Raw genomic sequence first — 10,023 nt, forward strand, 5'->3', positions numbered from 1 at the left:
CTCCCTCTGCCGTCCTACTGTACGCTGGTTTTTTTTTTAAAAAGGAGATTATACTGTTATTTAGAATACGTTTTAGAAATCTTTGAAGCTAAAATGGTGTGACTAGTTGAGTATTTGTTTTAATACATTAGGTGTAAGGGCACAAAATGTAGCCTTGATACATTCGTAGGTTGAACAAATATTATAAAAGCCTTCATACAAATTTCAACTCAGCTGCGCAGAAGCAAACTAAAATCAAATTAGTGGCAATTATTTGTATAAGCTAGACAGAAAAATATACAATACAATAACACATCTAATTTCTAACCATTATATATATATATATATATATATATATATATATATATATATATATATATATATATATATATATATATATGTATATATATATATATATATATGTATATATATGTATATATATATTATATATATATATATATATATATATATATATATATATATATATATATATATATATATATATATATATATATATATATATATATATATATATATATATATATATATATATATATATATATATATATATATATATATATATATATATATATATATATATATATATATATATATATATATATATACCTTCGACCTCGTGTTTTTAAATATTCAGAATGGAAGTCAATCTCCATTCGCCCATTCGCCTTCATATCCTACTTACCATTCGGACACTGAAAACACGATTAATCGTCACAAAAATATTGTTTTTAAGCTATTTCGATACAGCCTACATTTTTTTTTTAAATACGGACAACGCTTTCCCCTTTTTACTCATTGCCAAGTTATTTAAAGAAAAAAATGCAGCGATGAATTGGGTAATGTAAAACCCCTCCCACAAAAAAAAAACATGCTTTAAAAATTCTGCTATATTTGCAAAACGCAACAAATGTATAGGCGTGTATTCTATTTCAATATCAAAACTATCCTCTTTAATGTTTGAAATATCCAATCATAATCCTCGCTTTGTTTCTATATTTAGACAAATCTTGTTGTTCATCGATTTACATGAATTTACATGAATTTACATCTGTTGTCGTATTTAACGACAGAGATAGGCATGCCGGCTGAATCCAGACGTTTTTTTTTTTTTTTTTTTTTTGCCAAAACTAGCCCTAGAGTCAAGAAACTATATTTTTATGTAGTGGCTATAAACAAGCGATAATCGAGCAAATCATCGTTTAGTAAGTTTAAACACATTAAAATATGGAGAAAAAAAAATCTGAAACCATTTATAATAATAAGCATTTAAGGGCACGGAAAAAGAAAAAAAAAAGCTTAAAAAGCCAGTATTTAATTCTGGTATCTCCAGAATCTATATATATATATATATCTCCTCTTTATATATATATATATATATATATATATATATATATATATATATATATATATATATATATATATATATATATATATATATATATATATATATATATATATATATACATATATACAGTAGGAAATCTACACTCCCTCTAGATCGAAATTTTAAAAAAAAATTATTTTATGTTGAAAATATTTACTTTTACCAATGTCCGCCCCTTTCTGTGAAAATTAAGTGCGCCCCCTCGAAAGTTTTAAATGCACCATCCGCCCCCCCCCCCCCCCCCTGGCCATTGGAAGAAATTTTTTTGGAAGAACACTGCGTCAAACCTTGTGTGATTCTTCACCCCTGACAGTCGATATAAGCAATAAGATTATTAGTAGTCCAACGCTATCGCGTCGCTTAATGATATGGACTTGATTAGAACAATACCAGTCTGAGACATCAAGTTGAAATTAAAAGTTTGATTAATCTCTATGTAGAACGATTGAATAAAGAAAAAATAAAATTATCTAGCGTGAATGTGTCTTAGGTTAACTCCCTGCCCCAATGTTTAAACAAAAATCAGTTCAAAAATTGGTTGTCTTAATTAATACTTGTTAACTTATTAGTATGTACAGAGGCGTAGCGAGGGGGGGGGGGGCGGGGGGTGCGGACTGCACCGGGTGACACCATTTAGGGGGGTGACACCAAGGCAAAAAATAGTAAAATATATAGAGAAAAACTTGAGGGGGGGGGGTGCAAATCGAAAATTTTAAAATTTGTCCCCGGGAAGTGTCGCTACGCATCTGGGGGAGGGGGGGGGGTGACACCATTAAGTGTCGCACCGGGTGACACCCGACCTCGCTACGCCACTGAGTATGTACAATATTATAAAAGTTTACAACATAGTTCATTTCTAAATGTAGTGCGGTTGTTCTTGTTTTATACTACGGGAGATTTTTAAAGCCTATTTATAGAAGTCAACTGCAAATGTTAAAGCTAAATTTGAGTTATTAATGTTTCAGTTTTTGGATTTCAATTCTATAATTTTTTATAAATTTTTTATTTTTAAATTTGTCATTTTTAAAAAAAGTTTTTAGGTGTATTTAATTTTTTAAATAAAGGCTTCGTGTCTAAAAGTGGTTTGATTTTTCTATTTTTAACGAAATCTAAATGAAACTATCATTTTCAAAGTTCTTTTACATTTTACTCGTATTTTTAACACATCTCTGCTTAAATTTAGCTTCTCTGTATTATTGTTTTCCTATCATAGATCCCGCATTTATGTGCTATTTTGTAAAAAAATAATACTTCTGTTTTTGATTTAATAGTTGTAAAACATTAAAGCTGTTTAAGAAATAGAGCCGTGTTCAATTGGGCTTACTCAAACTTTCACAAAGAGAAACAACTCCAAAGAGGACTAAAATAGACAAACTCTGTACTAACAGACCTAGTGACGGATCTTTCATGTGTTGGAAAGTAAAAAAAAACAAACAACTAACTCTCAAACAACTGATCTAGTGGGTACTGACGTAGACGGACGTCCGAAGATTTAAGGGGTTTCCATTTTATTTGCCGATACCAATAGCTTCAGTTGGAAATTGATTAGCTGATTTACATACGGCTTTGATTGGTCACGACTTGCTGGCTAGCAGTCGTCCGCTCTTACGTTCCTCCATGTTCTCCCTTTAGTTAACTTTCTGTGATGCATGTATATATATATATATATATATATATATATATATATATATATATATATATATATATATATATATATATATATATATATATATATATATATATATATATATATATATATATACCAGTGCTGCGTTTAAAAATCACCCAGTTTAATCTTTATCTGTAAATGTGTGTGTATGTCTGTGTTGAGGGAGTGTGGGTGGATAACAAAATATATCTTGACCAACGCTGCGGACATATGATTACAAATTCACAAAGATCTTTGACAAACTTTCCTTCCTTGAAGCTACACTGGTAACCTCACAGAACCCTGACATTAAAGACACCACAAGACGCCGTCACGTTTGATACGCCTGTATGTCTGAGACAGGAAACAGACCACATCTCGTGTCCCGGTACCGAATCACACGTGACAGCCGCTAGAAACGAGACATTCCTTCCTTTATACCAGGGGTCTCCAAACTACGGCCCGCGGGTCGGATGCGGCCCGCGATGTCCTCTCATCCGGCCCGCGGAGATATTTTTGTCCACGGAAAAAACGTTTGTTGGTTATGGCTGAGGAACTTTGCCCAGAAAAATCAAGAAGAAACTGGCCCCCGAACTGAAATTTGATAGTTAATGCGGCCCTCGGACTGAAAAGTTTGGAGACCCCTGCTTTAAACTACACCCCCTCTCCCTACCGTTCGTTTATTTAGCTTTCTCTCTACTCACTTTTCCAATAATCGTTTCCTGATATAAAAAAAAATAAAAAAATCTCCCAAAACTAACCCCTTCGCTTAATTTAATGGCTACTGAAGTTTTATTGTTGACTTAGTCGTGTAGGCCCTACGTGACTAGCGTGTGTTGGGTCTTGGTTAGAGACGTCTGAGAAAGCGGGGTGAAAGTTTTCTTTTTGCCTTTTGTTTTCCAGCCAGCTTGTATCAAATTATTTCAGTGACGTGTTGGTTGGGTGCCATTTGTTTAGTATGTGTAGTCGTGTCTAGAATATTTGTTTTTTTTTTTTTCAAGAAAATATGCATACACTAATATGCATGCAGAAATACAACGAAATTCTCGAGGTCCGATCCCGCGTTCAAGTCCTTGATGGGTACCTGACTCATGTTAGGGAAAGTACAAAGACAAGGCGTAGTACTGACCGCACTATGTCGAGGTCACTGAAATACGTGAACTCTACTCTACCTGTCATATGAAGCGTCAGGTTCGAAAAGGGTACGGTTTTGTACACTAACATACAAATAAAAACACATCACTCCGACGCACACACGCACAATCATGCACGCCACATACACCCCCACACGCATGCACACCACATACACCACATACACCCCCACACGCATTCACACCACATACACCCCCACACGCATGCACACGCATGCACACGCATGCACACCACATACACCCCACACGCATGCACACCACATACACCCCCACACGCATGCACACCACATACACCCCCACACGCATGCACACCACATACACCCCCACACGCATGCACACCACATACACCCCACACGCATGCACACCACATACACCCCCACACGCATGCACACCACATACACCCCCACACGCATGCACACCACATACACCCCCACACGCATGCACACCACATACACCCCCACACGCATGCACACCACATACACCCCCACACGCATGCACACGCATGCACACGCATGCACACGCATGCACACCACATACACCCCACACGCATGTACACGCATGCACACGCATGCACACGCATGCACACCACACACACACCCACACACATGCACACCACACACACTCACTCATTATCACATTCATCCCCCCACACACGTTCACATGCACATACACACACACACATACACCCGCACACACACACAGAGCGATAACATACCTAAATAGACGATTCCGTCGTCACAAAAATGTCGAGTCTCTAACAAATCTACAATCTACAATCTAACACCTGGACAGTTTTACATAACACCTGGACAGTTTTACACCGTAAACCCGCCATCCGTGGTGTGAGCCTCACGTCTGTCATGTGTCAGTGGCTACCTGGACAGTTTTACATAACACCTGGACAGCTTTACACCGTAAACCCGCCATCCGTGGTGTGAGCCTCACGTCTGTCATGTGTCAGTGGCTACCTGGACAGTTTTACATAACACCTGGACAGCTTTACACCGTAAACCCGCCATCCGTGGTGTGAGCCTCACGTCTGTCATGTGTCAGTGGCTACCTGGACAGTTTTACATAACACCTGGACAGTTTTACACCGTAAACCAGCCATCCGTGATGTGAGCCTCACGTCTGTCATGTGTCAGTGGCTACCTGGTCCCATGGCAGTTTAATGAATTTGGTCACGTGATACGGGAATAATACGGCAGTTGTGTCAGTCAGTCTTGTCAGGGAAACCTGCATTAAGCTTATTAATTGCTCAATGCGTTTTTATGTGAAAATAAACCGGAAGTGATCTCCCATAAACTTTCTCGAATATTCTCAAGTAACACTACGGGGGATGGCAACACACACACAGAGATATATGAACAAGATTGCAAAATTATGTTTTTCCGACTCAGGGAGGTGTGAGATTTGCGAAAATCTCGATTTTCTTTTTGCACGATTACAAGACTTTCTCTATACTCTGTATAATCGAGAAAGTAATATATATATATATATATATATATATATATATATATATATATATATATATATATATATATATATATATATATATATATATATATACACATTTCGAAACATTTTTTTTTTAAATTGCAATATATGTCACGATACATATTGGGTCAAATGTTACAATTATTGAGATGCATAAAAATCAATTAAACAAAGACTTGAATTATTGAACTCATCCATTAGATCTTCCAATCTTTTTATAGGTTAAGCCAATAAATTGTAATTTATTCTAGCGTAAAGAAGCTCAATTGAAAGCAAACAAATGCATGGGGGTACGAATACAAAGATATTCCTTCAGTGGCCGGAAGTTTCCGGTTAAAATTCCGATATCCGGTGTTAATTAAACATTTCCGATGGCCTTGTCATTAACACCGCGACGTCATTTTTCACGGGGTTCCCTTTTGTTGGTCGGCCATGATGTCGGTGGATCAATGCCGGGCGTGTTGTCACATGGCGTCAGCGTTTGCAGGTGGATTGGTCGACCCAGGCTAGAACATTGAGGGGATGTGAGGGGGTGGGGAGGTAGGAGACGGGGAGGGAGGGGGTAGGGAGGGTGAGGTAATTTCAGCACCAGTGAAGCATTGTTTCTTCCAGACTTTTTTCTCCGGGGGACACCTGAAATTTGGGGGGGGGGGGACTAAAATTTCCGGGGGGGGGGGGATGGGCGGTCACGGTTAAAAGTAAATATTTTCTATATAAATTCCAAAATTCCATTTCGTTCCGGGGAGGGGGGGATGGCGGTAGACTTTCTCTGCCCCTCTCTATATATAAATGGAAATTATATAAATATATATATATATATATATATATATACATTAATCTGTGTCCGCACCCCCCCCCCCCCGGTAAATTTAGTCCATCCCCCAAAGTTTTAAATGCCCCCTACCCACCCACTCCCACGTAAGTAAAAAGTCTGAAAGAAACACCTGTGACATGCATCTCTCCTTGGTGAAACGAGACGGGGGGGGGGGGGGGGCACTGTCCAACGCAGCACGTCCACGGCGTCTCCTGAAGAAATAGAAAAAAAAATTACTGTATATGAAACATGTATACTTTAACCAGTCCGCCCCTCTTCCTCCCCCTACCCCTCACATCACTCGACATATTTTAAAAGGCGCTTGGCCGGACAAGTTTCGAGTTTCCGCCCCTTCATGGAGAAAAATGTCTGAAAGCAACCTTGAAGGCAAGTTTATGTATTTTACCGCTAGAGTCCACTAGACCAGCGCCTAATCCTATCTCTACGATCGCTAACATTTAAGACACACATGCAATGTATTGCGTACAAAAGATGACCTCCGTTTGCACACAGTGTTCTCACACCTGGTAACTATGAATACATTCAGTAGGAATCAGTTTCATTTTGTCCATTAATGTCCTTGGTTTAGTTTTATAAAAATAAGCATAATACCCTTTTAACAGGTGGCAAGTTTCTATACAAAAATGTTTGCGTAAACTCAATTATGGTTTTTTACAATCAGTTTAACTGTTCTATGGGACGGCGTGGTCGGATGGGAGAGCGAGTTCTGATCTAGGGCTCAAGTTTGTATTATGTCCCTGAGTCCACTCAGTTTTAATGGGTACTTGACTTACACAGAGGCGCAGCGACCTATTATGGCGCCTGAGACAAACTATCAATTTGTATGCCCCCCCCCCTCAATTAATGTATAGTTATCAAGTCTGCTAAAAAGCGCCCCTTCCCCCTCAATTCATTTTGGACAGGTTTAGAAACAGGTATTATTGTGGTGTCACATACCTGATGTAGAAAATAGTTAAACCAGTCTGTAAAAACTAAGTACTAGTCTATTTTCCTAATTTAGATTGAGTATAAATCAGTAATGCAGATCAGAATAAGCTTTTTTAAAATCCCGTTCGGCGCCCCGTGGCGTCCACCTCACCCCCTCTCCTTGCTACGCATCTTTACATATGACAGACCCCACATTCACTTTATATTGGAGCTACTATATTATACATTTATTTTGAGAGACTCAACGAACTCGAAAACCAAATGTAGGCCCATATACCCAATCAACACCAGCCCATTCTTTACATAAGAAGCAAAGTAAAAAATCAACACAAACAATCGTTTTATGCCAATTTAAAAAAAAAGAAAATCGTAAATCAAAAACCCCGCACCTTTTCAGATTGTAGACGCTTTAAATGAACAGACTCCCTAGCACCCCAAAACCCCATTAAAATGGAAATGGCTAGCTACAGGCCCCCTGATAGATTCCAGCCTTCCAGGGCTGATCCGTTAGACAATACAGGTATTACTAGGCGCTCTCTGATTGCCCCCTGCAAGCGGTCATTAAACGAACGAGCGAAAGATAGAACGGCGGACGCCCAAGAAGATTGAAGTTGTGGGGAACTATCCATTTTACGTGTCAGTTCATGGGAAACCCACCCGACAAGGTTTCTTCATGTTTTTTTTTTCTTTTTTTCAAATCCATGAATTGAATTTTGTTTTTATTGCTGTATTTTCGATGTGGTTTTTTTTATATTGCTCGATTCACAACAGTTATTATTTTCTTATAACTTATAGCCAGAAATTCCTATGTATAATATAGAATTATATGTAAATAAATTATATATATATAAATAGCTCTATGACAAATGATCTCACGACAAATGATCTCTGACAAAATATCTCACGAACAAATGAGCTCAATGACAAACGATGTCATGAACGGTAGGCCTATATTTTACAATTATTATGTGTAAACAAAGTTTTAAAATTTAAAAAAAAAATGTTAAAATTGACTAAAAATGTCCTAGGTAATTTAACTATTATCAATTGCCCAATTGTCAATTGCCAATTGTCCATGATATCATTTGTCCTGAGATCTTTTGTCGTGCGATCTTTTGTAGATGCTATCATTTGTCTTGAGATCATTTGTCAGTGAGATATTTTATCTTGGATATTTTGTCTAAGATCATTTGTCCTACGATCATTTGTCCTACGATCATTTGTCCTACGATCATTTGTCCTACGATCATTTGTCCTGTCGCCATAAAAATACATTTCAAAATTCATTTCTGAATGAATTCACACTGTTTGATTGTTTTATAATATTACTTGTCAATTTTTACTAACATTCGCTACACATCTCTAAAATGTATACTTTATCCACTGTCCGAATCCCCCTCCCCTATCTCGGGAGAAAAATGTCTGAAAGAGACAATGCTAAAAAATATCGTTATTTGTATTTTTTCCCCCAGACCACAGTTTTATTTTTCTCTAAAGCAATTTGTATAGTGATTCTCTAAGAAATTTTATCTTTGTCTGAGTTCTTTAAGAAAATGTTATTTAGCCCGTTATGTAAAACCATTTTTATGTTGTTTCTAAAAGTTCGTTTTTCATGTTTCAATATTTTTAAAATCTACAATAGTTAAACTTGAAAACAGAGACTGGAAAAAATGTTAAATGAAAATTGAAATTTGATACATATGTTGCAATGTAAGGCCTGTATTAAGAATGACTTAATTCGATGCATGGAGCGAATTCCTTCATCGGCATATAAAACTCGCTAATTGTAAAAAAATTAATTTAGTTTTCACTAAAGTACTTCCTTCATTGACAAATAAAAATAGCAGATCACAAAGTTTTTATTTCAGTTTTCAATCTCACCTGTAACATGCAGTTTCACCAGCTGTAGTACAAGATGACACTGTTCGGAATAATTATGGGACAACCAATATATATATATATATATATATATATATATATATATATGCACTGTTCCAAGCAGGGGACAAGCAATGTATCTAAGCACTGTTCGTTAAACGGGATAACCAATGTGTCTAAGCACTGTTCGTTAAACGGGATAACCAATGTGTCTAAGCACTGTTCGTTAAACGGGACAACCAATGTATCTAAGCACTGTTCGTTAAACGGGACAACCAATGTATCTAAGCACTGTTCGTTAAACGGGATAAACAATGTATCTAAGCACTGTTCGTTAAACGGGACAACCAATGTATCTAAGAAATGTTCGAAGTATTCGGCAACCAATGTATCTAAGAAATGTTGGGGGAAAGGGACAACCAATGTATTTAAGCATTGTTCGAACTATGGGACAACCAATGTATCTAAGTAATGTTCGGTAAATGGGACAACCAATGTATGTAAGAACTGTTCGAAGTATCGGACAACCAATGTATTTAAGCACTGTTCGAAGTATGGGACACTAAATGTTTATAAACACTGGCATGTACATAACACATCCAATATATCTAAATACTGTTCTCTGTATGAGACAAGCAATTTATCTAAATACTGTTCTATGTATGAGACAAGCATTTTATCTAATCACTGCAGGTACCTACAA

This window comes from Physella acuta, unplaced genomic scaffold (assembly GCF_028476545.2).
Source record: "Physella acuta isolate Inbredline_101_S28 unplaced genomic scaffold, ASM2847654v3 ptg001393l, whole genome shotgun sequence".
Lineage (NCBI taxonomy): Eukaryota > Metazoa > Mollusca > Gastropoda > Physidae > Physella > Physella acuta.